We start from the raw sequence: 25,383 nt of genomic DNA, 5'->3' as shown, positions 1-25,383 counted from the left end.
ATTAGCATCTCAGTCAGCAACACTGCTCTTCTCGCATCTCCCACACACCAGGGTTCTGCCCTCAACCCCCGTTGCACTATGCCTTTATAACTACAAATAGAAAACACCTGTAGCAACAGCACCTGAAATAGTGACTCTGCAGAGGAGACTTGCTTCTTCCTCAGCCTTAATCCCATAGAGCCCCATGCCCAATGAGGAAGCTCACAGCCTGTGAAGAAAACTAGAGTGAGTACAGAATGAGGAATTCAAAGCACTGACCGCTTACTCACAGTCAGTTATGCAGAAGGCAGAAAGCGGAGGACTGTTAATCTTCGCTTACAAGAATGTCCAGGCTGGTCAGGTCAACCTCTGCCAGCTTCTCCTGCAGCTGCTGCTCGACGATTCCTCTGCAAGCACCACAATTAAGCCAAGCAGGAGCCATCACTCCACAAAACTCAATTGGTGCGCAAAACCTTGCCCTCATCCCTGCCTCCCTCTCCCATCCCATCTACATCGGCCCCACTTGATGAACAGAGACTCAGTCAACACTGACAGTGATGCTCCATTCTCGCGCGCGCTCCCCCGCGTGATTTTTGTCCCCTCCTACTTCTTCAAGGCTCCCGAGACCTAGCCAATGGGGATGCACGCCTGCCCATGTGCTATGAAGGGAGACCAAAGAAAGAGAAACAAGCACAGACAGACAAAGTGTGTCAGCCAATACACTAGAGTAGAGAAGAGAGAGAGAGAAACAGGGGAGGAAGGCAAGAAACTCACCAGCTACAGTCATCCTCCTGGATCCAACCTTTTGCTGCAGTGGACACACCTCTCCTGGCCAGACAGATGAGCAGCCCCTGATAATGGGGGCCTTGTCTCCCTCGTAGCCACAGCTAGTCAGGAACCTTTTCTTACAAACACAGACCTAGCTAATGGCACGTCCCTGCCTGGAGCTAGGTGCACCGTGACCAGACTCCTCACCAAACCAGACACTTATCTCACTGACAGCGATGGCTGCTCTGCTTCCAGCTAGACGGCATCACCATAGCCTGGCATCAACAATGCTCAGTGTCTCATGGCTCTTGTACGCTTTCCATCTCACAACAGGGGTGGGCTCTTACCCTTGACACGAAGCACAACGCAAGAGGGAAAAACAAAAGTTATCGTCAGAATCTGCAATGTTGTGTCAGTGGTTCTTCTCCCTCTCCCATTAGACCTTCCCATTAGATACAATTAAAAAGCACACAACACACACTCAACCTGTGGAATTGCTGGCCAGAGAATACTGTGAAAGCCAAGACTATAATAGGGTTCAAAAAAGAACTAGGTAAATTCATGGAGATTAGGTCCATCAATGGCTATTAGTCAGGATGGGCAGGGATGGTGTCCTTATCCTCTGTTTGCCAGAAGCTGGGAATGGGCGACACAGGATGGATCACTTCTCGATTACCTGTTCTATTCATTCCCTCTGAAGCACCTGGCATTAGCCAGTCAGAAGACAGGAAAGTGGGCTAGATGGACCTTTGGTCTGACCCCAAATTGCCATTCTTACGTTCATATGTTAAGCAGCCCTTTGCACCTGTATTCAAGAGAGTCACTGTGCAGAGAAGACTGTTGTCTCTTCCCCTGGTCGTAAACCCACACCTACTCACAAAATAGGGAAATTCACACACCCAGAACAAGGAAGAAAACTTTTATGAGAAATCAAGTCTCACTTAAAGGGAAGCAGCCGCCTGTACTCAGGCTCTACCATGCATTTATCTAAGCCCTGGTCTACACTGGGTCGGGGCGGGGGGGGGGGGGAATTGACCTAAGATATGCAACTTCAGCTACGAGAATAGCGTAGCTGAAGTCGACGTATCTTAGGTCAACTTACCTCGGCGTCTTCACAGCACTGGGTCGACTGCCACCGCTCCCCCGTCGACTCCGCTTGCACCTCTCACGATGGATTTATCACGTCTAGACTAAAATTGACCCCCGATACATCCATCACTACCCGCTGATCCGGCGGGTAGTGTAGACATACCCTTAGGCTTCAGCCCTGCTGCTAAAAGCCGTGAAGTGTAGCCACTGTTTGTCGTCTCTCCTGCCAACAAAAAACTCCCACTCCCAACGATCGGCATTTGTATTGCGAGCAGGAGAGCGCTCCTGCCAACAATGCGTGGTTCACACTGGTACTTGTAGTGGCAAAACTTTTACTTTCGGGGTCAAGGGATGGGGGAGGGGGTTAACACTTCTGAAAGAAAAAAGTTTTGTCCTTCAATGCCAGCATAGACATACCCTTACAGGCAACTCAGCCTGCAGCTTCCCTGGAACAACAGTAACACTATGTGGAAGGGCGGGGTTATGCACAGAGGATTTTCCCCATAGAGCAACAGTGACGCTGGGTGACCACGGAGTAATCCACAAAACATTTCCCTCAAGGAGAAACAGTGACACCGGATGGCCACTCGGGTTAATGCACACAGCATTTATCTCATGGAGCAACAGTGACACAGGGTGGCTAATCCAGGTAATGCACAAAGCATTTCCTTCGTGGAACAACTGTGGATTACCCTGAGTGACCACCCACTGTCATTGTTGCTCCATGAGGGAAATGCTGTGTGCATTACCTAGAGTGGCCACCTGGCGTCACTAAAATATTTCCCACATGGAGCAAGAGTGAAACCAGGTGGCCAATCCAGGTAATGCACAAACCATTTCCCTCACCAAGGAAGAGAGGCAACGAGGGGCCACTTGGGTTAATGCACAACCCATTTCCCTCATGAAGCAACAGTGACACTGGGTGACCAGTTTTCAGAGTAACAGCCGTGTTAGTCTGTATTCGCAAAAAGAAAAGGAGTACTTGTGGCACCTTAGAGACTAACCAATTGAATTGAGCATAAGCTTTCGTGAGCTACAGCTCACTTCATCGGATGCATACCGTGGAAACTGGGTGACCAGTTGCACAAATGCACAAAGCATTTCCCTTATGCAACAACAGTGACAATCATAGAATATCAGGGTTGGAAGAGACCTCGGGAAGTCATCTAGTCCAACCCCCTGCTCAAAGCAGGACCTATCCCCAATTGAATCATCCCAGCCAGGGCTTTGTCAAGCCTGACCTTAAAAACTTCTAAGGAAGGAGATTCTACCACCTCCCTAGGTAACGCATTCCAGTGTTTCACCACCCTCCGAGTGAAAAAGTTTTTCCTAATATCCAACCTAAACCTCCCCCACTGCAACTTGAGACCATTACTCCTCGTTCTGTCATCTGCTACCACTGAAAACAGTCTAGATCCATGCTCTTTGGAACCCCCTTTCAGGCAGTTGAAAACAGCTATCAAATCCCCCCTCACTCATCTCTTCTGTAAACTAAACAATCCCAGTTCCCTCAGCCTCTCCTCAGAAGTCATGTGTTCCAGTCCCTTAATAATTTTTGTTGCCCTCCGCTGGACTCTCTCCAATTTTTCCACATCCTTCTTGAAGTGTGGGGCCCAAAACTGGACTCGGTACTCCAGATGAGGCCTCACCGCTGTCGAATAGAGAGGAACAATCACGTCCGTCGATCTGCTGGCAATGCCCCTGCTTATACATTCGAAAATGCCATTGGTCTTCTTGGCAACAAGGGCACACCGTTGACTCATATCCAGCTTTTCGTCCACTGTAACCCCTAGGTCCTTTTCTGCAGAACTGCTGCCTAGCCGTTCAGTCCCTAGTCTGTAGCGGTGCGTGGGATTCTTCCGTCCTAAGTGCACAACTCTGCACTTGTCCTTGTTGAACCTCATCAGATTTCTTTTGGCCCAATCCTCTAATTTGTCTAGGGCCCTCTGTATCCCTACCCTCCAGTGTATCTACCTCTCCTCCCAGTTTAGTGTCATCTGCAAACTTGCTGAGGGTGAAATCCACGCCATCCTCCAGATCATTAACGAAGATATTGAACAAAACCAGCCCCAGGACCGACCCTTGGGGCACTCCACTCGATACCGGCTGCCAACTAGACATGGAGACTTTGAGCCCGACGATCTAGCCAGCTTTCTATCCACCTTATAGTCCATTCATCCAGCCCATACGTCTTTGACTTGCTGGCAAGAAGAATACTGGGGGGGACCGTATCAAAAGCTTTGCTAAAGTCAAGGAACAACACATCTGCCGCTTTCCCCTCATCCACAGAGCCGGTTATCTAGTCATAGAAGGCAATTAGATAAGCCAGGCATGACTTGCCCTTGGTGAATCCATGCTGACAGTTCCGGATCGCTTTCCTCTCCTCTAAGTGCTTCAGAATTGATTCCTTGAGGACCTGCTCCATGATTTTTCCAGGGACTGAGGTGAGGCTGACCGGCCTGTAGTTCCCCAGATGCTCCTTCTTCCCTTTTTTAAAGATGGGCGCTACATTAACCTTTTTCCAATCATCCGGGACCTGTTAAGGAAAAGTTAGCATATGTGACTCCATTTTGGTTTGGGGCCCATCAGTGTCTAAAAGCAAGCACATCATGCACTAGGAGGAGTGCTCCTTAGATATTGCATTCCTGTGAAAACCCTCCCTCTTTTTTCCAGCCTGTCTCGATTCCCGGTTTCTGTTCTTTGTCTGTTCCTAACTCCCTGCCTCCTGGCCTTGATGTGAGCCTCCCATCCCGATAAGAAAAGCTACTGGTGCATTGCTTTAGGACCATGTTGTGTAGTTGAAGTAATGGTCTACAATGGGCAATGTACCTAGCAGGGATAGGTAGTAGATAAGGGAAGGGTTTGTCTATTGGCTAAGGTTTCTGATGCACGAGGGCAATGTGCTTTGCTAAAAGGTATATAATCTCTGTATAACCTGCATTCGGGGTCCCCTCCTGACTAGCAGGGGGGCACCACGCTCGAGCATAATAAACTTAGTATCTTTGGGATCTCTGCAGTTGTGGACTTTGTTCGTGTGCCTCAGCCTAGACTCGACCTGTGCGTGACCTATCGGGTATAATTCGCAGCAGTTCCTGTGCGTGACCTATTAGTTACAATCCGTAACAGGACCTCCCCCGATTGCCGTGAGTTTTCAAAGATAACGGCCAATGGCTCTGCAATCACATCCGCCATCTCCTTTGGTGCTCTCGGATGCAGCGCATCCGTCCCCACGGACTTGTGCTCGTCCAGCTTTTCTAATTGTCCCGAACCGGTTCTTTCTCTACAGAGGGCTGGTCACCTCCTCCCCAGACTGCTGCCCAGTGCAGCAGTCTGGGAGCTGACCTTGTTCATGAAGACAGAGGCAAAAAAAGCATTGAGTACATTAGCTTTTTCCACATCCTCTGTCACAGGTTGCCTCCCTCATTCAGTAAGGGGCCCACACTTTCCTTGACTTTCTTCTTGTTGCTAACATACCTGGAGAAACCCTTCTTGTTACTCTTAATATCTCCTGCTAGCTGCAACTCCAGGTGTGATTTGGCCTTCCTGATTTCACTCCTGCATGCCCGAGCAATATTTTTATACTCTTCCCTGGTCATTTGTCCAATCTTCCACTTCTTGTAAGCTTCTTTTTTGTGTTTAAGATCAGCAAGGATTTCACTGTCAAGCCAAGCTGGTCGCCTGCCATATTGACTATTCTTTCTACACATCGGGATGGTTTGTTCCTGTAACCTCAATAAGGATTCTTTAAAATACAGCCAGCTCTCCTGGACTCCTTTCCCCCTCATGTTATTCTCCCAGGGGATCCTGCCCATGAGTTCCCTGAGGTTGTCAAAGTCTGCTTTTCTGAAGTCTAGGGTCCACATTCTGCCGCTCTCCTTTCTTCCTTGTGTCAGGATCCTGAACTCGATCATCTCATGGTCACTGCCTCCCAGGTTCCCATCCACTTTTGCTTCCCCTACTAATTCTTCCCAGTTTGTGAGCAGCAGGTCAAGAAGAGCTCTGCCCCTAGTTGGTTGTTCCAGCACTTGCATCAGGAAATTGTCCCCTACGCTTCCTGGATTGTCTGTGCACCGCTGTATTGCTCTCCCAGCAGACATCAGGGTGATTGAAGTCTCCGATGAGAACCAGGGCCTCCGATCTAGTAACTTCCATTAGTGGCCGGAAGAAAGCCTCATCCACCTCATCCCCCTGGTCCAGTGGTCTATAGCAGACTCACACCACGACACCACCCTCATTGCTCACGCTTCTAAACTTAATCCAGAGACTCTCACGTTTTTCTACAGTTTCATACTGGAGCTCTGAGCAGTCATACTGCTCTCTTACATACAATGCAACTCCCCGACCTTTTCTGCCCTGACTGTCCTTCCTGAACACTTTATATCCATCCATGACAGTACTCCAGTCACGTGAGTTATCCCACCAATGGGCGGCCTCTTGGGAGAATGCACACAGCATTTCCCTAATGGAGCAAGAGTGACACTGGGTGGCCACTTGGGGGATGCTCAAAGCATTTCCCACATTGAGAAGACTGACACCGTGTGGACACTCGGGGTAACGCACAGAGCATTTCCTTCATGGAGCAACTGTACATTACTCGAACAAAAAAACTTCAGAAACAGACTTCAAAGAGAAACAGCAGAACTAAAATTCATTTGCAAATTTAACACCATTAATTTGGGCTTGAGTAGGGACTGGCTGGCTCACTACAAAAGCAGCTTTGCCTCTCCTGGAATTGACACCTCCTCATCAATTATTGGGAGTGGACTATATCCACCCTGATCGAATTGGCCCTGTCAACACTGGTTCTCCACTTGTGAGGTAACTCCCTTCTCTTCATGTGTCACAATATATTGCCTGCATCTGTAATTTTCACTCCATGCTTCTGAAGAAGTCGTTTTTTACCCACAAAAGCTTATGCCCAGATAAATCTGTTCGTCTTTAAGGTACCACTGGACTCCTTATTGTTTTTGTGGATACAGACTAACACGGCTACCCCCTGATACTGGACACCCGGTGTCACTGTTCCTCCACGAGGGAAATGCTGTGTGCATTACCCCGAGTGGCCATTTGGTAACACAAAGTATTTCCCTCATGGAGGAACAGTGACACCAGGTGGCCAGTTGGGGTAATGCACAAACCATTTTCCTTATGAAGGGACAGTGATAATGGGTGGCCACTCTGAGTCACGCACAAAGCATTTCCCTCAGAGCAACGGTGACCTGTCAGAGTAATTCACAAAGCCTTTTTCCCACTGCGTTACAATGACATCCCCTGGCCAGTTGGGGTAACTTACAGGGAGAACCCTTGAGTAGCAGCAAGCGCAGGGGTTAGAACCCAGGAGCCTGAGCTGGAGCAAGTCAGTCCAGAGTGCTGTGCATAGCCCTGGACCCTCCACATGCCCTGGGTGGTGCAACCTGGTGAGTGGAGACACAGGCCGAGGGCTACTCTCAGACCCCTGCTCACATCCTCGACTGAATGTGGCCTGCTTCAGAGAGGAGGACTAGACTGGCATGACCAGGGAAGCTCACCCAGTGTACAGAAGGAAGATACCTGAGGACTAAGCATCTCTTGTTACAGTCAAGTTGCTCTCCACGAAGTTACCAGACTTCAGGAAGATTCCGTAGCACCTGACAACTCCTTGGAGGGCACAAAGGATTCCCCCCGCACTTATCGTGCCCCAGTTAGAAGCAGAGGTCTTTTCTCAGGGGCCCACCCTGTGACGGGTTTGACCCCCATTCTGGGATGCCACCTGATGTACTGGGATTTCTCTGAGCCTGCTGCTGCACTAGCCTGGCCTCCCTCTCCTTGTTTTGCTGACTTAGGCTCTCCAGCCTCTGGCAGCACACACACACACACACGTAGGGACGCACCAGCTGTAGAATCGCACAGAGTCTGTCAACAGCTCTCTACGAGAAGACTCAGCTATGATATCTCCCAGCTCTCAAGTGCAGTTCCCCTCTGGAAAGTACACCCAAAATAATATTGTCTTGGGCCGTAGAGAAATCTATACAACATAAGCTCATAAATTCACCCCCTCCCTCAATGTGGAGGAAGATATGCACAACTTTTGCCCCACCCCGTTAGAAGTTGCACAAACTGGGTTTAATGAACTTGTTTTTGTTTATTATTAACTATAAGGGAAGAAGATTTTAAGTGATTGTAAGGGATAGCAAACAGAAGGCAGATTACTAAGCAAATAAAACAAACATGCAATACTAAGCCTAAGATCTTAAAGAGACTGGACTCAGGAAGTGATTTCTCACCCTAAACGTTGTTTTTAGGCAAGTTGCAGGGTTTCTGTAGCTGAGATTTCCAGTTATTTCTCTTTACAGAGCAGACTGCTGTCTTAGTCCAGACTCAGCCCTGGACTTTCCCCCTGCTCGGTTCCTTTGTCCCTTCAGGTACTTTTAGCAGTCTTTCTGCTTCGACAGGAAGGCAACGGAGAAGAGACCTGTTTGCATTACTCCCCAGCCTTAAGTAAGATTTACATAAGGCGGGAATCTTTTGTTTCCCAGTCTTGACCTCCCCCTCCTTTTAGTGGAAAATTACTAGAAGTCCAACATAGCATTTAGTACCAGGTGACAGGACCACCTGACCTAGTAGCGTCACAGCTACATCCCAGGATGCGTCTCAGGAAGGAGAGAGATTAGTGTCTTCACAGTCTTATTGTTTCTTCCTAATGGCCCATCAAGGCTGATGGCGTGTTGTCTGGTGGGTGTTTCCCAAGTATACACCCGGTTATAATTGTTACATAGTCAATATTTCCAACTTTAGATACAGAAATGATACATGCATCCAAATTGGATAATCACATGCAGTAAATTATAACCTTTCCAATGATACCGTAAAAGACTATCTCGCATAAAATATATCACTTATCTCACTGACAGTGGTGGCTGCTCCCCTCCCAAATGTATGGCTCCTGTCTCATTTCAACAAGGCTCACAGTCTCCCTGCTCTCGCTTGCTTTCCATCATATGAGTGGAGTAAACTCTGTCATTTGACTTCTTTCCCCTTGGTACCAAACCCAGCACAAGGGAGAAAAACAAAGAAGTTAGCATCTCAGACGGCAATGTGGCGTAAGCTCTTCTTCTTGCATCTAACACACCCCAGGGCTCTGCCCTCAACCCCCCTCCCATTACACCTTCAGGACTACAAGTAGAAGCACCCCAGCAATGACACCCGAAATAGTCACTCTGCACAGCAGACTCTGGTAAAAAATACCAAACCTGTGGGGAAAATGCAGAAATTGGGCTTGTTTTTCACTTAATTGGCTTGAGAGTTGCTTCTTGGCGAGTTTTTGGATGCTGGCTTGTTGCTTGTTTATCTTGCAGTTTGTTACTTCTTTTTTTTAAATTGGCTCCTGGCAAGCAAGGGCACAGGGCAAGGAGAGGCAAAGTGGGGGAGAGAATCAGGGGTGCACAGTGGGCCCACCACACTCCCAGACTGCACACCGGGGGGATCTAGTCACAGAGTGTTCGGGTTCTTACAGATTCCTTGTTTTGAAATGGGATTAGCTTGATTTTTGGTTTATTGTGAAAGTCGGGGTGCTTATTACCCCGTGAAAGATGGCAACTGTAAGTGTGATACCTTCCCCAGCCTTAAATACCAAAGAGCCCCATATTCAGTAAGCAAGCACACTGCCTGTGACAAAAACAACTACAGAGGAGGAATTCCAATCACTGACTGCTTACATACAGCCAGTTATGCGGGAGGCAGAAAGGGGAGGACTGTTCATGTCTCCGTAGAAGGATGCCCAAGCTGCTCAGCTACACCTTTGCACCTTCTCCTCTGGCTGGGCTCCTGGACAATTCCTCTGCAAGAGCAGCTGCAAAAGCCAAGCATGAGCCATCAGTACACAAAGCTCTACCGGTGCTTGAAATCTTGCCCTCATCCCTGCCTCCCTCTCCAAACCCATCTACACTGGCCCCACTCGATGACCGAGTCAACACCGACTGCCACGCATGATTTTCATCTGCTCCAACTTCTCCAGGGCTCCCAAGACCTCACCAGGTTTGGATGCAAACCTAGTACCCCTGCCTGCATCCTAAGAAGGGAGACAGCACAAGGAGAGGAGAGGAGACAGAGAGCTGGCCAACACATTAGAGTAGAGAGAAAGAAAGAGAAAAACATTGGAGGAAGGCAAGCAACTCAACACATGAAGTCATCCTCCTAGATGCAACCTTCTGCTGCGGAGGACACACTGCTCCTGGCCAGAGAAATGAGCAGCCCCTGAAAATGGGGACCTTGTCTCCCTCATAACAACAGCTAGTCAGGAACCTTTCCTTACAAACCCAGCCTTAGCTAAAGGAGCGTCCATACCTGGAGCCAGGTGGGCCACGAGCAGAGCAATCACCAAAACAGTCACTTATCTCAGAGTGGCAGCAGTTCTGCTCCCAGTTGGACAGCTTTTGCGTGGCATCAACAATACTCGCGGTCTTATCACTGTCACTCGCTTTCCATCGCATGAGGGCAGTAGACCCTGGCACGCGACTTCTTTTCCCTTGGTACTAAACCCAGCACAAGGGAGAAAAACAAATCAGTTACCATCTCAGTCGGCAACGTCTCGTTGGCCCTTCTTTTCCCCTCTCCTGCATGGCGGGGCTCTGCCCTCAACCCTCTTCCCATTACATCTTTAACATTACAACCAAAAAGCACCCCTTGCAATGGCACCCCACATGGTCACTCTGCACAGCAGACATGGCTCCTCCTCAGCCTTAATACCACAGAGCCCCATACCCAACAAGGAAGCGCACAGCCTGTGAAGAGTACTACAGCGAGTACAGATGAGGAGTTGAAAGCACTGACCACTTACTCACAGCCAGTTAAGCGGGAGGCAGAAAGTGGAGGACTGTTCACATCTGCTGAGAACAATGTCCAAGCTGCTCAGGTCCATCTCTGCCACTTTCTCCTCTGGCTAGGGCTCCTCAGCAATTCCTCTGCAAGAGCAGCAGCAGAAGCCATCGCTACACAAAGCTCTATTGGTGCCTGAGATCTTCCCCTCATTTCTGCCTCCCTCTTCCATTCCATCTACATTGGCCCCACTTGATGAACAGAGACCAAGTTAATACCGACAGTCACTGCTCCACTCTCGCACGCACTGCCCTGCATGATTATCATCCACTCCTACTTCTTCATGGCTCCCGAGACACAGCCTGTGGGGATGCACACCTAACATGCCTCCCAGTATCCTATGAAGGGAGAAGGCACTAGGAAAGGTAAGGACAGAAAGGTGGGGTGTGTGTTTGTGTTGGCCAACATACTAGAGAAGAGAGAGAGACAGAGAGAAAAAACATGGAAGGAAGGCAAGTGACTCACCACCTGGAGTCATCCTCCTGGATCGAACCTTCTGCTGCAGAGGACACACCGCTCCTGGTGTTAAGGAAAAGTTAGCATATGTGACTCCATTTTGGTTTGGGGCCCACCATTGTCTAAAAGCAAAAACTTCATGCACCAGGAGGAGTGTTTCTTAGATACTGCATTCCTGTGAAAATCCTCCCCCCGTTGTCTCCAGCCTGTCTCGACTCCTGGTTTCTGTTCTTTCTCTGTTCCTAACTCCCTGCCTCCTGGCCTTGATGTGGGCCTCCCATTCTGATAAGAAAAGTTACTGCTGCATTGCTTTAGGACCATGTTGTGTAGTTGAAGTAATGGTCTAGCACGGGGAATGTACCTAGCAGGGATAGGTGGTAGATAAGGGAAGGGTTTGTCTATTGGCTAAGGTTTCCGATGCACTAGGGCAACGTGCTTTGCAAAAAGGTATATAATCTCTGTATAACCTGCATGCGGGGTCCCCTGCTGATTAGCAGGGGGGCACCGCGCTCGAGCGTAATAAACTTAGTATTTTTGGGAATTCTGCAGTTGTGAACTTTGTTTGTGTGCCTCAGCCTATACTCGAACTGTGCGTGACCTATCAGGTATAATTCGCGGCAGTTTGTGTGCATGACCTGTCAGGTATAATTTGTAACACTGGCCAGAGAAATGACCAGCCCCTGAAAATGGTGCTGGTCATTATCTCCCTCGTAACCACAGCTAGTCAAGAACATCTTCTTACAAACCCAGCCCCAGCTAAAGGGGCGTCCCTACCAGGAGCGAGGTGGGCCGTGAGCAAAGCAATCACCAAAATAGACACTTACCTCACTGAGGGTGGCAGCTCTTCCGCTCCCAGTTGGACAACTTTTCCGTGGCATCAACAACGCTCACGATCTTGTCGCTCTCTTTCCGTCGCATGAGGGCAGTAGACTCCGACGCTTGTCTTCTTTTCTTTTGGGACTAAACCCAGCAGAAGAGGGAACAAAAAAAAATTAGCATCTCCATCTGCAATGTCGCGTTGTCTCTTCATTTCATATCTCCCGTATCCCAGGGCTCCGCCCTTAACTCATCTCCCATTACTACTTTACAACTGCAACTGGAAGATACCCATTGTAACGGCACCCAAAATAGTCACTTTGCTCAGGAGACTCTTGTCCCTTCCCCAGCCTTAATCCCAGAGACTCGTAGCCAACGAGGAAGCACACGGCCTGTGAGGAAAACTACAGTGAGTACAGATGACGAATTCAAAGCACTGACTTCTTACTCACAGCCAGTTAAGCAGAAGGCAGAAACATGAGGACTATTCATGTCTCCTTAGAAGGATGGTCAGGTCCACTTCTGCCAGCGTCTCCTCCGACTAGGGCTTCTCAACGATTCCTCTGCAAACTAATAAAGCCAAGCAAGAAACCATCACTACACAGAGCTCTCTCGGTGTGTTTAATCTTGCCCTCATCCCTGCCTCCCTCTCCCATCTCTGCTTGGGACTGTGTTCCAGTCGTCCAATAAACTTTCTGTTTTACTGGCTGGCTGAGAGTCACGGTGAATCGCAGGAAGTGGGGGTGCAGGGCCCTGACTTCGCCACACTCCATGACACACTGCCACCAGGGCAAGAAGCTCACACAACTTTGACCTTCTTGGGTCTGACTTCGAAGCATTCAGCATCCCCTTCCACACCGTGGGCTTCCCGCAGCAAGTCTGCCCGGACGGGGCTTCTGGGGAAGCCAGAGGGCCCTGCCCCCCAGCCAGCATGACTCTCAGCCAACCAGTAAAACAAAAGGTTTATTATTCGACAGGAACACGGTGTAGAACAGAACTCATTAGCACAGAAATCAGTGACTTTCGGCCAAGTCCACCTTAGGGAGTCATGGGCCAGATGCCCTGAACTCCCCCTCTTCGGGTCCCCCCAAGCAGACTGCCAGCTTCCAGCGACCCAAAGTCAGACACCTCCATTGCTCCTCCTCCTTGTCTTTGTCTCGTTTCCTGGGCAAAGAGTCACCTGGTTGCATCCCATTTGTTACAAATTACACCCGATTGGTCACGCACACTCCAAGTCTAGGCTGAGGCACACGAACAAAGTCCACAACTGCAGAAAGAAAAGGAGTACTTGTGGCACCTTAGAGACTAACCAATTTATTTGAGCATGAGCTTTCGTGAATTACAGCTCACTTCATCGGATGCATACTGTGGAAACTGCAGAAGACATTATATACACAGAGACCATGAAACAATACCTCCTCCCACCCCACACTCCTGCTGGTAATAGCTTATCTAAAGTGATCATCAAGTTGGGCCATTTCCAGCACAAATCCAGGTTTTCTCACCCTCCTGCTATTACCAGCAGGAGAGTGAGTTTGGGGGGGGGGGGGCAGAGGGTGAGAAAACCTGGATTTGTGCTGGAAATGGCCCAACTTGATGATCACGTTAGATAAGCTATTACCAGCAGGAGAGTGGGGTGGGAGGAGGTATTGTTTCATGGTCTCTGTGTATATAATGTCTTCTGCAGTTTCCACAGTATGCATCCGATGAAGTGAGCTGTAGCTCACGAAAGCTCATGCTCAAATAAATTGGTTAGTCTTTAAGTGCCACAAGTACTCCTTTTCTTTTTGCGAATACAGACCAACACGGCTGTTACTCTGAAATCTGTCACAACTGCAGAGTTCCCAAAGATACTAAGTTTATTATGCTCGAGCGTGGTGCCCCCCTGCTAATCAGGAGGGGACCCCGAATGCAGGTTATACAGAGATTATATACCTTTTAGCAAAGCACGTTGCCCTAGTGCATCGGAAACCTTAGCCAATAGACAAACCCTTCCCTTATCTACCACCCATACATGCTAGGTACATTCCCCGTGCTAGATCATTACTTCAACTACACAACATGGTCCTAAAGCAATGCACCAGTAGCCTTTCTTATCGGGATGGGAGGCTCGCATCAAGGCCAGGAGGCAGGGAGTTAGGAACAGACAAAGAACAGAAACCGGGATTCGAGATGGGCTGGAAACAAGGGGGCAGGTTTCAAAGGAATGCAGTATCTAAGGAACACTCCTCCTGGTGCATGATGTGTTTACTTTTAGACAATGGTGGGCCCCAAACCAAAATGGAGTCACATACACACATATGCTAACTTTTCCTTAACACATTCCTGGGTCTCCGGTTACGAAAGGCACCGTGTGACGGGTTCAGTCACAGAGACCCCCATGGGACTGTCACCCGATGTGCTGAAAATACCTCTGAACCTGTTTTACCTGCCAGCTTGTGACTTCCAGAACCCTGTCTTGTTGAGCCAGACACACTAACCTGCTGCAACACAGACTCAGGGTCTGAACCACGCCCCCAAAGCTGCAGACTTTAAGTGAAAACAGCTCAGCAGCTTACTTGTCTCCAGCACCCAGATACCAAGTTCCCAATAGGATCCAAAACCCAAATAAATCTGTTTTACTCTGTATTAAGCTTATATAGAGTAAATTCATAAATTGTCCACCCTCTGTAACACTGATAAAGAGATATGCACCGCTGTTTGCTCCCTTTGGTATTAATCACTTACTCTAGATTTATTAATAAAGAAAAGTGATTTTATTAAGTATAAAAAGTAGGATTTAAGTGGTTTCAAGTAATAACACACAGAACAAAGTAAGTCACCCAGCAAAATAAAGCAAAAACACGCAAGTCTAAACCTAATACATTAAAAAAAAGGATTACAGGTAATATCTCACCCTCAGGGATGTTCCAATAAGCTTCTTTCACAGATTAGACTCCTTCCTAGTCTGGGCCCGATCCTTTCCCCAGGTAGTGTTAGTTCCAGCAGACATCTCAGGTGGTAAGCAGGGGATTTCTCATGACTGGCCCCCTTTGTCCTGCTCCACCCCCTTCTATAGCTTTGGCACAAGGCAGGAATCTTTTGTCTCTCTGGGTCCCCACCCTTCCTTCTAAATGGAAAAGTACCAGATTTAAGATGGATTTCATTATCAGGTGACATGGTCACATGTCACGGTAAGACCCCTAGTCTCCATTCCCCATGGGCTGGCCCACATGTACACAAGAAGGCTTTCAAGAAACTAAGGCCATTTACAACTGATTGTTTCTGGAGCACCCTTAATGGCCTCTACTTCATATGTTTACATCAGTGAAACAATTTTATAGCTAATTCTCCTAACTCCAGATATAGAAATAATACATACAAACAAATAGGATGAACACACTTAGTAGATTACAAGCTTTCTAATGACACGATACAAGGGGTATTTAGCGTGAAGCATATTCCAGTTATGTCATAAGCATATTTCCATAAAGCATATGGAGTGCAACGTCACACACCGGTCATGCAGGCAGCCTCACCAGCCCCAGAGGTCTCAGCCAAAGTCACACATCCCTATTCCCACCACCGAGGTATTGGTGCAGCACACAGGGAAACTGAGGCACACGCCATACTCATGAAAAACAGTAAGACTCACTTAAAACATAACAAGGAAAAATCCCCACTTTCTCACACCCTCTATCCCTGCTCCTTCTCTGTTATATTTACATGGAAAAAATGGTAAAAAGCCCAACTGCTATTCAGCAGAATCCAGTGCAACGTGGCAACAACTGGGAATGAGGCAATCTGTCCCTAGTGGGGGAACCTGGTGACTAACAATCACTTTGCAGAGGGAGAAAAAATTATAAATGTGATGCTCCAAATTTGGTTAGACTAGAAAAAGTGACGGAGCTTGTGTCCAGTGGTAAGGAAATTTGCTACGTTACCCTGGACGCTATATGGGCTATTTTCTTTCTTGAAAAAATAGTTGTGTTTTTATATCAGGATCGCAAACTCCATGGAAAACCCTAGTGGTGTCAAGGCCCAGATAGATTTAACCTCCATGTACCTAGTAGAGATCACTCCTGGTTCCCCCACCTGGGACTGATGGGCATTCCTTTTGGAGGGACGCACATTTCCATGACAGAGGACGAAGGAGTTGATGAAAAACACTGTGGGCTTCACTCCAAGGAAGGGTGAGCTGCAAAAGGGAAAAGCTGACAACTCACCTAAAGGAGCTGAGATGCCACAAATGCTGCCTTAAAGTGCACTACTTGGGAATTAGGAAAAAACAATGTTTTCTGAACCCGAGAAAAGATTTTCATGGTGTTTATCTCCCTTGCAGCTTCTCTGGTGATAAATAAGAGAAGAGTTGTGATGGAAGAATTTTCCACATTCATAGCATTCATGGGGTTTCTCTCCTGTGCAGCTCCTCTGATGTGTAATAAGGCCTGAGCTCCGAGCGAAAGTTTTCCCGCATTCACAGGGTTTCTCTCCTGTGTGGCTCCTCTGATGCGTAATAAGGTTTGAGCTCTGAGTGAAGGTTTTCCCACACTCACAGCATTCATAGGGTTTCTCCTCTGTGTGGATTCTCTGATGATGAATAAGGGTTGAGCACTCAGTGAAAGTTTTCCCACACTCACAGCATTTATAGGGTTTCTCTCCTGTGTGGATCCTCCGATGTTTTATAAGGGCTAAATGCCAAGAGAAGGTTTTCTCACACTCAAAGCATTTACAGGGTTTCTCCCCTGTGTGACTCCTCTGATGTGCAATAAGATGTGAGTGCTGAGTGAAGGTTTTCCCGCACTCGCAGCACTCATAGGGGCGCTGGCCTTTGTGGATTCTCTGATGGCAAATAAGGTGTGAGCGCTCAGCGAAGGTTTTCCCGCACTCACAGCATCCATAGGTTTCAGAGTGACAGCCGTGTTAGTCTGTATTCGCAAAAAGCATCCATAGGGTTTCTCCCGTGTGGATCCTCTGAGTGCGAATAAGGTGTGAGCACTCAGTGAACATTTTCCCACACTCACAGCATTCATAGGCTTTTGCCCTTGTGTGGATCCTCTGATGTTTTATAAGGGCTGAGTGCCAAAAGGTTTCCCACACTCACAGCATTCATGGGGTTTCTTCCCTGTGTGGATCCTCTGATAGCAAATGCTGAGTGAAGGTTTTCCCGCACTCACAGCATCCATAGGGTCTCACTCTGGTGTGGATTCTCTGGTGGGTAATGAGGTGTGAGCGCCTCCTGAACTTTTTCCCACACTCAAAGCCCGTGTTATTTCTCTCTCCTGTCAGGATTCTCTGCTGGGCTGTGATTTCCTTGAGGCCTTTGTGAGTTCCCCGATAATTAACAGATATTCCAACTTTCTGCGCTGGCTGGTTTCCCTGCCGCTTCTCTGGCCTGTGCTGCCCCTGAGAGCCTTTTCCCTGCTCACAACTCCTGGACACACTCCCTTTGCATCCTTGCAACAACGCCCCACGTGGTTCCACTTGCTCATCTTCCTGCTGAGGATTCTGCTCCACGGTCTCTCTCACCATCCCATCACTTCCTGGGACAGAGAAAGAAAAACCTTAGAAACCAGAGGGAAAAGGGGAGAAGAAACCAAGAGAATAGCTGAAGATGGAAAAAAATCAGAGACTGAATTTCCCCCAACTCTTCCCCAAAGGGGCGAGAGGAGGGGATCAATTCTGCATCCAGCTCCCATCCAAACACTCAGGGAGATGGCAGTTTGGGGAGGGAACTACTGCCAGGAGTTAGTCAAGATGGGTACCAGAGTAGCAGCCGTGTTAGTCTCTAAGGTGCCACATGTACTCGTTTTCTTTTTTCAGGATGGGTAGGAAGCCATAAACAGTATTTGCCCAGAGGATATGACACCTGCTGGGGACCATCCTGAACCCAGAGACCTCACAAGGTCTTTGCTGGGAATCCCAGCTGTCTCCTTAAATGATCCCTCACCCATGCAGCTGCCTCTCAGGATCTCTCTTTCCTCTGAGCCCTGGAGATCTGGGGCCCACGGCTCTTCCCCTCGTTCCAGCTGGGAGATGACATCGGGTTTGGAAACTGGAAACCCTGCTTAGGGGAAAGAAGACCAGTGAGATCAGGTAACAAGAAAAGAAGAAATTACACAACTTGTGTATTAACGATGGTTCTCGTTAGGATATAGATATTCAGGCCTGTCTGCAAAGGCCTGTACTTTAAGAATTTAGGTGTATTCTTATCACTTGGCTAGTTAGAGGTATAAAAGAAAGAATTAAAATCACTGTCTGCCAGTGTAAGGTCCTTCTCTTACTGTGACAGTCTGAGTCCCTGTTCTTAGGCTAAGACCTTTGACGAAGCAACAGAGGCAGCCATAAGCTGGGAAGTGACCGGTCACATCCTCACATTCCAAACTAGTCACATTGAAATAAGGTGCTATTGGGCTGTTAGGAATACACTCCTGTCCTGATAGTGCCTATCATCTCCAGAGAAAGGGAAGTGCCTAGAAGATGTGAAACGAAACTTAGTTTGATAGCATCCTGTCTGGCAAGAACTCACTTATCAATAGCTGGGGTGTGAAATCCTGACTTCTGTATTGTTTTGTCATTATAGTTCCCACTTCGCTGTTGTTTGTCTGTATAATCTCTGTCTGGTTCTGTGATTGTTTCTGTCTGCTGTATACTTAATTTTGCTGGGTGTAAACTAATTAAGGTGGTGGGATATAATTGGTTACATAATCATGTTACAATATGTTAGGATTGGTTAGTTAAATTTCAGGAAAATGATTGGTTAACGTATAGCTAAGCAGAACTCAAGTTTTACTATATAGTCTGCAGTCAATCAGGAAGTGAGTGAGTGGGTGGGTGTGGGGAGGGGAAATGGGAACAGGGAATGGGGCTGGGGAAATTGGAATCATGTTTTGCTAAAGGGGGAAATGGGAACAAGGAATGAGGCTGGGGAAATTGGAATCATGTTTGGCTAAGGGCAGGAATGGGAACAAGGACACAGGTGTAAGGCTCTGTGGTGTCAGAGCTGGGAAGGGGGACACTAAGGAAGGAAACTGGAATCATGCTTGCTGGAAGTTCACCCCAATAAACATCAAAAGCACCTTTGGACATTGTTGCTCTCTGTTCATGTGAGAAGGACCAGGGAAGTAAGTGGGTGAAGGAATAAGCCCCCTAACAGTTCTTTGAGATGTGTCTCCCTATGGGTGCTCCACTGTAGGTGCTAGCCATTAAAAATAGCTGTGTAGACTGGTGGCTTTCCACACTACTGTGCCCCTTTCAGGAGTCTGATTTGTCTTGCGTACCTCTGAGTTACGCCCCATTTAAAAACTACTTGCTTATAAAATCAGACATAAAAATAACAAAGCGTCACCTATCAGGGGGTAGCCGTCTTAGTCTGTATCCACAAAAACAACAAGGAGTCCGGTGGCACCTTAAAGACTAACAGATTTATTTGGGCATAGAATTCAAGGTAACATTTACAAATTGGAGAAGTAAGCTGAATGAGTGAGATGAAATTCAATAAAGACGAGTGCAAAGTACTAGACTTAGGTAAGGAAAACCAAATGCACAACAACCAAGTGGGGAATAGCTGGTTACGAGGTAGTACTACTGAAAACGATCGGGAGTTATAGTGGATCACAAATTGAATTTGAGTCAACCGCGTGACTCAATTGTGAAAAAAAAGTAATTAAGCACTGGAATAGATTAGCAAGAGAGGTGATGGACTCCCCATCATTCGAGGTTTTCAAAGACAGGTTGGACAAACTCCTCAGTGCTGGGGGCTGGACTAGATGCCCTCTCATGGCTCATTCCAGCCCTACCGTTCTACGATTCTACGCTGGGGAAATGTTTGGTCACTTGATTACAGCACTGACCGGCCCCTCCCACTAGCACTAAACCAGCGAGACATTTTGAAACCCTCCCAGTAACAAAGTCTGGGAACCGAATGGGAGAGAAGAGCAGAACAAAAGGAGTGACATTGCGGGATTCCCCGACATTGTCCCCAAGGCAGCACAGCAACAGTTTCCCATCCCCTCCTCCACCCCTGGCTCCGGGAGTCTCTGTCCGCGCGGCTGCCCCCGGGGGTCTCTCCGTCAATCAGCGAGCGGGTCGCCCTCACGCAAACCGTTAACCGCCTCCGCCCGTCATTGGGACAACGTTATTTCCGGCCTGAGGTGCGTCAGGAACTACATCTCCCAGCCTGCCCTGGGGCACTGCCGAATTCTCGGGCCCAGCCCGTACAGATCCCCCCGTTCATACAGACCGCCCCGCCTGGCCTGTCAAACGCGGTGACACCGGGTCAGACCCGAGAGGCGGGCTCGGCGGCGATGGGCCCCCGCGTGCGCTAGTTTAGCTGGGAGTGAGCATGCGCCTTGAGCACGGATGGCGCATGCTCAGTAGTAGCTGCTGAAGCCGCTGCGCCCTCGCTCTGTCCTGACTTGGCCCGAAACTCCCCTGCGCTGGCTGGGGGGAAAGGGGGGTCGTAGTCTGACTGTGCGGGGTGTGGGGGGGTCAAACAGCTGGAAGTGGGGACAGGGGAGCGGCCAAATCCGGGCTCAGAAAGCGGAGGCTAAGTGGGGCTGGGGGGGTCTTTTTTTATCCCCCCGCACCGACAGCCCAGCCCCCGTGTTGAGTGTCGTGCTGTGTGTGTGTTCTGTGTCATCTAGCGTGTGTGTGATGTGTTGTGTGTCATTCTGTGTGTGTCTGTGTAGTGTGTTCTGTGTGTTATGTTTTGTGTGACGTGTTGTCTATTGTGTGTCATCTAGCATGTGTGTGATGTGTTGTGTATCCTCTTGTGCTTGTGTTGTGCGTCGTCTAGCGTTTGTGTGACGTGTTGTGTGTTGTCTGTATGTGTCTGTGTGGGGTGTTGTGTGTGTGATCTTTTGTGTGTTGTCTTATGTCTGTGTGACGTACCATTTTGTGTATCGTGTGACGTGTTGTGTGGGGGTGTGACGTGTTGTGTGGGTCATCTTGTGTGTGTTGATGTCGTGTGTTTTGTGTCTGATGTTATTTGTGTCATGTGTGTGTTGTGTTGTGTGTCATCTTCTGTGTGTAGTGTTGTGTGTATGTGATGTGTTGTGTGTGCATATCGGTGTCGTGTGTCATCTTGTGTGTGTGTGGCGTGTTGTGTGTGTGTGTGACAGTGTAATTTTGTGTGCATGACGTGTGGTTGGTCGTGTTCTATGTGCGTGTCGGAGTTGTCTGTTGTGTGTGTGATGTTTTGTGTGTTGTATTGTGTGTGTTGTCGTGTATTGTCTTGTGTGCCTTTTGTGTGTGTGTCTGACGTGTTGCGTGCAGTGTTGTGTGTGGGGGACGTGTTGTGTGTCATCTCGAGTGTCGTGTGGAGTGTGTGTGTGTCATGTTGTCCGTGTGTTGTGTGTCATCTCAAGTGTGTGTGTGTCGTGTTGTCCATGTGTTGTGTGCCATCTTGAATGTCGTGTGGAGTGTGTGTGTCATGTTGTCCGTGTCTTGCATATATGTGTGACGTGTTGTGTGTCATGGTGTGTGTGAGTCTGTGTGGTGCGTGTGTGTGTGTGTGGTCTCTTGTGTCGTGTCCTGTTGTGTGTGTGTGTGATGTGTGTCGTGTGTGTGTGTGTCTGTCAGTGTCGTGTGAGTGTTGTGTTGTGTGAGCGTCAGTGTCATGTGACATGTCTGAGCATCAGTGTCGTGTGAGTGTTGTGTTGTGTGAGCGTCAGTGTCGTGTGACATGTCTGAGCATCAGTGTCGTGTGAGTGTTGTGTTGTGTGAGCGTCAGTGTCGTGTGACATGTCTGAGCATCAGTGTCGTGTGTGTGTTGTGTGTTTCCTTCAGTGCTGTGTGTCGTGTCGTTTGTGTGTGGGGGTGTCGTGTGTGTGTTGTGTGTTTCCTTCAGTGCTGTGTGTCGTGTCATTTGTGTGTGGGGGTGTCGTGTGTGTGTTGTGTGTTTCCTTCAGTGCTGTGTGTCGTGTCGTTTGTGTGTGGCGGTGTCGTGTGTGTGTTGTGTGTTTCCTTCAGTGCTGTGTGTCGTATTGTTTGTGTGTCGGTGTCGTGTGTGTTTGTGAGACGTGTTTGTGTATGTTGGTGTTATGTGTCGTGTTGTCTCAGTGTGATGTGTGTGTGATGTTCTGTGTGTGTGAATGTGTGTGTTGTCTTCGGTGGCCACACAGGATAACACACAAAGCATTTCCCTCATGGAGCAACAGTGACACCAGGTGGCAACTCAGGGTAATGAACAAAACGTTTTCCCTCATGGAGCAACAGTGACACTGGGTGGCCACTTTAGGTAATGCACCAAGAATTTCCGTCACGGAGCAAGAGTGACACTGGGTGGACACTCTAGGTAATGCACCAACAATTTCCCTCACGGTGCAACAGTGACACTGGGTGGCAATTCAGGGTAATGCACCAAGAATTTCCCTCACGGAGCAACAGTGACACTGGGTGGCCACTCAGGTTAATGCACAAACAATTTCCCTCACAGAGCGCAGTGACACTGGGTGGCCACTCTACGTAATGCACCAACAATTTCCCTCACTGAGCAACAGTGACACTGGGTGGCAAGTCAGGGTAATGCACCAATAATTTCCCTCACGGAGCAACAGTGGCACTAGGTGGCCACTCTAGGTAATGCACCAAGAATTTCCCTCACGGAGCAACAGTGACACTAGGTCGTCAGTCTAGGCAAGGCACAAACAATTTCCCTCACGGAGCAACAGTGACACTGGGTGGCAAGTCAGGGTAATGCACCAAGAATTTCCCTCAGGGAGCAACAGTGACACTGGGTGGCCACTCTAGGTAATGCACCAATAATTTCCCTCACGGAGCAACAGTGGCACTAGGTGGCCACTCTAGTTAATGCACCAAGAATTTCCCTCACAGAGCAACAGTGACACTGGGTGGCCACTCTAGGTAATGCACCAAGAATTTCCCTCACGGAGCAACAGTGACACTAGGTCGTCAGTCTAGGCAAGGCACAAACAATTTCCCTCACGGAGCAACAGTGACACTGGGTGGCAAGTCAGGGTAATGCACCAAGAATTTCCCTCAGGGAGCAACAGTGACACTGGGTGGCCACTCTAGATAATGCACCAACAATTTCCCTCACGGAGCAACAGTGACACTCGGTGGCCACTCAGGTTAATGCACCAACAATTTCCCTCACGGAGCAACAGTGACACTGTGTGGCCACTCTAGGTAATGCACCAAAATTTCCCTCACGGAGCAACAGTGACACTGAGTGGCCACTCAGGTTAATGCACAAACAATTTCCCTCACAGAGCGCAGTGACACTGGGTGGCCACTCTACGTAATGCACCAACACTTTCCCTCACGGAGCAACAGTGACACTGGGTGGCAAGTCAGGGTAATGCACCAAGAATTTCCCTCACGGAGCAAGAGTGACACTGGGTGGGCACTCTAGGTAATGCACCAATAATTTCCCTCACGGAGCAACAGTGGCACTAGGTGGCCACTCTAGTTAATGCACCAAGAATTTCCCTCACAGAGCAACAGTGACACTGGGTGGCCACTCTAGGTAATGCACCAAGAATTTCCCTCACGGAGCAACAGTGACACTAGGTCGTCAGTCTAGGCAAGGCACAAACAATTTCCCTCACGGAGCAACAGTGACACTGGGTGGCAAGTCAGGGTAATGCACCAAGAATTTCCCTCAGGGAGCAACAGTGACACTGGGTGGCCACTCTAGGTAATGCACCAATAATTTCCCTCACGGAGCAACAGTGGCACTAGGTGGCCACTCTAGTTAATGCACCAAGAATTTCCCTCACAGAGCAACAGTGACACTGGGTGGCCACTCTAGGTAATGCACCAAGAATTTCCCTCACGGAGCAACAGTGACACTAGGTCGTCAGTCTAGGCAAGGCACAAACAATTTCCCTCACGGAGCAACAGTGACACTGGGTGGCAAGTCAGGGTAATGCACCAAGAATTTCCCTCAGGGAGCAACAGTGACACTGGGTGGCCACTCTAGGTAATGCACCATCAATTTCCCTCACGGAGCAACAGTGACACTCGGTGGCCACTCAGGTTAATGCACAAACAATTTCGCTCACGGGAAACAGTGACACTGGGTGGCAAGTCAGGGTAATGCACCAAGAATTTCCCTCACGGAGCAACAGTGACACTCGGTGGCCACTCAGGGTACTGCACCAACAATTTCCCTCACGGAGCAACAGTGACACTCGGTGGCCACTCAGGTTAATGCACAAACAATTTCCCTCACGGAGCAAGAGTGACACTGGGTGGCCACTCTAGGTAATGCACAAACAATCTCCCTCACGGAGCAACAGTGACACTGGGTGGCAAGTCAGGGTAATGCACCAAGAATTTCCCTCACGGAGCAACAGTGACACTTGGTGGCGACTCTAGGTAGTACACCAAGAATATCCCTCAAGGAGCAACAGTGACACTGGGTGGCCACTCTAGGTAATGCATGAACAATTTCCCTCACGGAGCAACACTGACACTGGGTGGCCACTCTAGGTAACGCACAAACAATTTTCCTCACGGAGCAAGAGTGACACTAGGTGGTCAGTCTAGGTAATGCACAAACAATTTCCCTCACGGAGCAACAGTGACACTGGGTGGCAAGTCAGGGTAATGCACAAACAATTTCCCTCACAGAGCAACAGTGACACTGGGTGGCCACTCTAGGTAATGCACCAACAATTTCCCTCACTGAGCAACAGTGACACTGGGTGGCCACTCTAGGTAATGCACCAACAAATTCCTCACGGAGCAACAGTGACACTGGGTGGCAAGTCAGGGTAATGCACCAAGAATTTCCCTCACGGAGCAAGAGTGACACTGGGTGGCCACTCTAGGTAATGCACCAAAAATTTCCCTCATTGAGCAACAGTGACACTGGGTGGCCACTCTAGGTAATGCAACAACAATTTCCCTCACGGAGCAACAGTGGCACTCGGTGGCCACTCAGGGTAATGCACAAACTATTTCCCTCACGGAGCAACAGTGACACTCGATGGCAAGTCAGGGTAATGCACCAAGAATTTCCCTCACGGTGCAACAGTGACACTGGGTGGCCACTCTAGGTAATGCGCCAACAATTTCCCTCACGGAGCAAGAGTGACACTGGGTGGCCACTATAGGTAATGCACCAAGAATTTCCCTCACGGAGCAACAGTGACACGGGGTGGCGACTCGAGGTAATACACCAAGAATATCCCTCACGGAGCAACAGTGACACTCGGTGGCCACTCAGGTTAATGCACAATTTCCCTCACGGAGCAAGAGTGACACTGCGTGGCCACTCTAGGTAATGCACCAAGAATTTCCCTCACTGAGCAACAGTGACACTGGGTGGCCACTCTAGGTAATGCACCAAGAATTTCCCTCACGGAGCAACAGTGACACTGGGTGGCCACTCTAGGTAATGCAACAACAATTTCCCTCACGGAGCAAGAGTGACACTGGGTGGCCACTCTAGGTAATGCAACAACAATTTCC

General features: G+C 48.8%; 1 long non-coding RNA gene and 1 pseudogene across 2 annotated transcripts in view; both read right to left on the bottom strand.

The window, feature by feature from the left end:
* Positions 1–17: 17 nt before the first annotated feature.
* Positions 18–25,383, bottom strand: part of LOC144929891 (uncharacterized) — a 103,384-nt gene continuing 78,018 nt past the window's right edge. The window contains exons 2-4 of the long non-coding RNA XR_013635008.1: positions 12,414–12,531; positions 11,970–12,105; positions 18–11,208 (exon numbers count right to left, since the gene is read on the bottom strand). This is a non-coding gene — a long non-coding RNA (uncharacterized LOC144929891). The remainder of the gene's footprint in view (positions 11,209–11,969; positions 12,106–12,413; positions 12,532–25,383) is intronic.
* LOC140903318 (zinc finger protein 316-like) overlaps positions 16,633–25,383 on the bottom strand; it is an 86,529-nt pseudogene continuing 77,778 nt past the window's right edge. Inside the window, exons 3-5 of the transcript XR_013635007.1 lie at positions 17,891–18,004; positions 16,894–17,483; positions 16,633–16,843 (exon numbers count right to left, since the gene is read on the bottom strand). The product of XR_013635007.1 is annotated as a zinc finger protein 316-like (transcript). The remainder of the gene's footprint in view (positions 16,844–16,893; positions 17,484–17,890; positions 18,005–25,383) is intronic.

Source organism: Lepidochelys kempii, chromosome 25, assembly GCF_965140285.1.
Source record: "Lepidochelys kempii isolate rLepKem1 chromosome 25, rLepKem1.hap1, whole genome shotgun sequence".
Taxonomy (NCBI): domain Eukaryota; kingdom Metazoa; phylum Chordata; order Testudines; family Cheloniidae; genus Lepidochelys; species Lepidochelys kempii.
This window is presented reverse-complemented; position numbering and strand designations above follow the sequence as displayed.